Genomic DNA, 4769 nt, shown 5'->3' with positions numbered 1-4769 from the left:
CTCCATGTTTTAAGGACTTCCTGATCAATTAAGCACCTGCTTTAGCACAAAAGGGCCTGGGCATTTGAAGGTCCCCCTTGTTCCCGGCTTCTTTGTGTGAGAGCGCCGGAGTTTGTGAAAGGCAGGCTCACACCGCGCTGGAGTCAGTTGTATAGATGTATTCATTGAGAGCGTAATGGCCCAGCAGCTGGAGGCACTTTACCCACAATCCCCTAAATGAGCTCCAGACACAGAGACTCAGCACTGGCTTGTACTTGAATGCTTGTGTTTGTATTCAGTGGCACCTGTGTCTCTCCTCCAGTGCCTCCAGCACTGTGAAAGGAGCTAATGAGAGCGTGGTTTGTTTTCGCCGCCTCCTCGTCCTGTCCCGAGTCGCACGCTCCCACAGGACTCCCCTAACCCCTATTAAAGGCCCCCTACACCTGACAAGAGAAAAAAGCCGCTCCATTTGTCATCTTGTTTGGCCTAACCTCACCCACTCCACTCTCATTAGGCCTCACGGTCCTGAATGAAACTGTACATGAGAGACGTTTGCTCACTGCCGCCACTTCCACACACCACTGATGACAGATATTTATGGAAAGCTCTTATGTGTGTTGAAGGATGGCTCCAGGAATAATTATTACACATACTTTAGAATTCCACTGACTGCTGCGTCATATTGGAAATATTTGTGTCTCCCGCTGATAGTGAAAACAAACTTTTTTTTTTTTTAGATTTGCTCAGATGTGTCTGAGCTACTGTACGCTGGGGGAACAATGACCTGATGTCTTCAGACATGTTTCAGCATGTTGGAAAAGATCAGGACAGGACAGCGTGTTACGATACCTTATTTGTCGTTCGTCTCAAGAATAACATGTTTATCAGGAATATGCATAATTTTTAAGCTCTAAAAGTTTTGGCCTTTCAGTCTCTTTCAAATTTACTGATTCAATAAATATTGTGCGCCTCAAGTCCTCCATACCTGGTTCGATTATTCGTAGTCACCTACAGCGCACTACCTCAAAACAATACCTGTCCATTCATTGACAATTTCACACCCCTGCCAGTTTATCATCACTCCTTCAGTCGTTTTGTTTTCCTCCTCGGAAATACCCGCTCTTTCCTAGTCGCAGTGGATAAATAAAGCAGGCCTTTATTTTTTTAAATGGCCGTGGCGGCTTTGATTAACAGGGCCACTGCAGTGTTTATTGTTCTCTTAATGTCTTATTGAAGGCCCTGGGAGAGCAATGCTTTTAAGAAGTGCCTCTGGCAGCCAAAGCTGTCACGCGCTAACATTCTCAATTAGCTGTCGACTGTCGGGCCTCTTCATTTTTTAAATTGTGACATTTTTGATAAAGAGTATCCCCTTCCCTCAGGACCCCATTTGCACACATCTCTCCTCTCTAAAACCTCATATTTTATAATCTAAACTACCTTCGCTAAGAGCCACGTTGTCCGGGAAATGCATCTTTGAGAAACTAATGAATAAACACCGGGGACATGTTACTGTTATTTATATTCATCGATATTCCCTCCCGCAAGTCGCCCCACGTTTTGCCTTTTGAAAGCAATGATGCAAGATTAACGGTGCTGCGAAACTAGGTTTGAGAGTGGATGCATCAAGCGAATTTGATGAATCGCATGTTAACGGTATGAGAGAACATGAAACTCTAGTTGACCGCCACACCGATCTAGACAACTCTCGGCCGATACCATTGCAAGAGGAAATAGCTTGTATTGGGCCGCTGCCAGACGAGCGCTAATCTCGATATGGTAGAACACAGTGTCTGTGTTTGGTGGGCGCCTTTCTCCCTCTACCAGATGTGTGTTGTCATTATCATCCCGTCCCAAAGCGGAGTGGAGCAGAGCCGGCAGGGCCAGGTGTTGGGCACGTACGCCTGCAAGAAGCCATTACACCATCTTTGTGCATCAGTCCAAGCATGTTGTTTGGATAGTAGCTGATCTCAGAACTGGCACGGGCCCCAGTTTGAGTGCTAGGCTCATTGCTGAAGCTCTGATCTGGGGACTGTCCTTCGGGACACTCCTCCTCACCAGGACTCCAAAAGCAACCTCAATTACAGCACTGCCTGGGGTTAAACTTAAATTGCTTCCAATTCGGCATTACTGTCTTATAATTCAATTGTACGAGCATGAGCCATCTGAGGAGGATGATAGACCCTACCAGCCCACCTGGTATTCATCATTGTGTAATGTGGAATCATGTAATTGTCTGGTGAAAGATTACATTGTTATGTAGGTCTCCCTACGCTGTTCTGACATTTGAGACTCATTCTGTTTGCTCTGGTGTAGATCGTGGGTCCATCAGATGGGTCAGATTACATTGTGGACTACTACGGGGCACGCCTCACCCGTCTTTCGATAACAAACGAGACCTACAGAAGAACGCAGCTCTCTCCGTGAAGACACCAGGTGAGGATCTCTTTGTCAAAGCAGTGACTTTACTATACAACTTTACTATACAAGGTTGAATGGGATAGTTGTGAACCCTGTCACACAAAACCAGCAGAGAACAGAACAAGGGGTGTATGGGTAAGTGGCATATTTTGAAAGTTCTTCAAAGACTTCTTAATAATGCGGTGAGTCAAGGTCAGTGGTGATCTCGAGTGACCTCCTGGGGTATCAAAGCAAACTGGCAGACCAAGGACACCTTCAGCTGTGCTCTAAGCCCCTGTCCACCACCCCTCACTCTCCTGTTCCCCGGAAGGGGCTCCCCGCTCTGGGGAGAGAGAGCGATTAAATGTCAGATATGCCGAGGGGATGTTGGGAAAACACAACGGGGTCGTGAGATTGCACTTATTATGGCTGGCACCAGGGCTGCATCTGTTGAATTTTGTCCTGGTACTCCACACACACGCTCTTGCAGACATCCCCGTATCCAAAAGAAAATAGTCGCCGCATTGTAGATGATTCCTTATATCCGTGTCTGTCCCCTATCAGTTTCTGTTTCCTGCCAGTTCGGCACTCTGGTTAACATTTGCTGCCGCAGTGGTAATGGTGGTGACGGGTTGTTATGTGGAATGGGACCCATGTGGATGCCATTACTTGCTCTCCTGTGTTTACGTTGTTCCAGTGTAAGCCTCCAAAGAGACAAGGTCTCCGTCCCTGATTCACTCAGCCACATTCACCACATCTCCTTGTCTCTTTGCCTCCCTTTTCTTCTATATCTCACTTGCTTTTACCCAAAACTCACTAGGAGAGTTTCATGAGGCAAGTCTAGTCTAAAAGCAAAGGCATTTTCAGTAGAGAACTGTCACTGAAACTAAGTCCAAGACTAGATTTATCCGTGTTTGACTTAAAAATATTAGGACACCACCTCAGACCATCATCCTAGCTATTTCCTTATAGCCCGATCCAGATTAGTTGATCTAACATTATATCTAGTGCTATATCAAGACAATCAGCCCTTATTTAGAAGAACCAAATGTAGATCTTGATAAAGTACGCCAGATATAGACAAGACGCCTAGATTTAGACAAAGCAACCCGCGTGTCAAATGGTCCAGTTGTATCTTAAGGGTTCAATGGCTTATCACTGGGGCAGTACCCTTAAAGTACCTTATCTACCCTTAAAAGGTGAATATTAGTACCTTAGAGTAGTAATATATACCCTGAAGTTACTACCATGAATCTTTCAGGGTAAATAAGGTTCTGATATGTCCCTTTGAGGGTTCTGCACCAACAACAAGCTATTGTACCCTTAAAGGTACAATGTATTTATATATATTTTTTCTGACAATATACAGGGCATGAAAACCTCTGATAAATGTCCTAGAACCAACTTAATCCTTCATCTGTTTTTCTATGTTTCATCCTTATAAATAGGTTTCCCGTGTTTACATCAGCTCTGGAATGAATCCAGAAACACAAATTATGTTCTTTCTCGTATAGGAAAAATGACACTGATCCATTTTCAGCATTGGAAACATTCCCTGCCACATGTGTCCTCTCCAATGTGGGAAGAGACTGATTTATCTTCTGCTTGTGTTATCCTGGACCTGCTCCCAAACAGATCTAACTCTTTCCATTCTGCCGTTTCAGGTGGATCCCAAATGAGATGTGTACCAAATGTACAGGATCGTGTTATGTAAATCCCATCTTTTCTTTGGATATGCCTTTGCCGTTTCCAAACACAAAGACACATGGACATGCCAAACTACGCTCTGGGAAATACTAGCCCATGTCTGGAGTTTGCAAACATGGCTCATGCATGTGCTGAGATAGCGCTGGTCCCTCTGTCCAAGTTCTGCTCGTATCCTCGTGTAGCTGTTTTTTCCACTGGGCTGCTCATGTCCTCTATCACTCTCTCTCTCTCTCTCTCTCTCTCTCTCTCTCTCTCTCTCTATGAGCAAAAATAACAATGCACCGCTAAGAGTTTGAATTGATTTAGATTAAGTATATCATGTAATACAGCTGTCAGAGTTGTTAAATGTCTCCCTAAAAATGGAGAACAAGATAACTTTGATATTTTAATATAAAAGAAACAAAAGTGATTAATGTGCAAAATGTTTTCCTAACCCCCCCGTCCCTTTCTTGTACCTCTTTTCTCCTCCTCTCAAGCTCTTTTCTTGTTCCCCAGCAGTGCAGGGCTTATCAATAGACCAGCCGGATAAGAGACCAGAGATTTATAGTGCACTTCCCACAAGAGAGAGCAGCAGCTCTGGGACTGCACCCTCCCTCAGTGCGGAGGAGGCCATTCCTCATCCGGCCCTGGTGTTTTATAGGTGCAACCTCCATCTCTCCCTCTCCCTCTCCCACTCTCAGGTCCTT

The 4769-nt window shown here is 45.0% G+C and overlaps 1 long non-coding RNA gene across 1 annotated transcript in view; it reads left to right on the top strand.

Moving 5' to 3' along the window:
* LOC107588048 (uncharacterized) overlaps nt 1-4337 on the top strand; it is a 4971-nt gene extending 634 nt beyond the window's left edge. Inside the window, exons 2-3 of the long non-coding RNA XR_001609534.1 lie at nt 2293-2412; nt 4041-4337. This is a non-coding gene — a long non-coding RNA (uncharacterized lncRNA). The remainder of the gene's footprint in view (nt 1-2292; nt 2413-4040) is intronic.
* Nucleotides 4338-4769: the final 432 nt, after the last annotated feature.

This window comes from Sinocyclocheilus grahami, unplaced genomic scaffold, assembly GCF_001515645.1.
Source record: "Sinocyclocheilus grahami isolate Dianchi unplaced genomic scaffold, SAMN03320097.WGS_v1.1 scaffold98.1, whole genome shotgun sequence".
In the NCBI taxonomy this organism is placed as follows: Eukaryota; Metazoa; Chordata; class Actinopteri; order Cypriniformes; family Cyprinidae; genus Sinocyclocheilus; species Sinocyclocheilus grahami.
The sequence above is the reverse complement of the archived record's forward strand: the minus strand, read 5'-3'. Positions and strand labels throughout refer to the sequence as shown.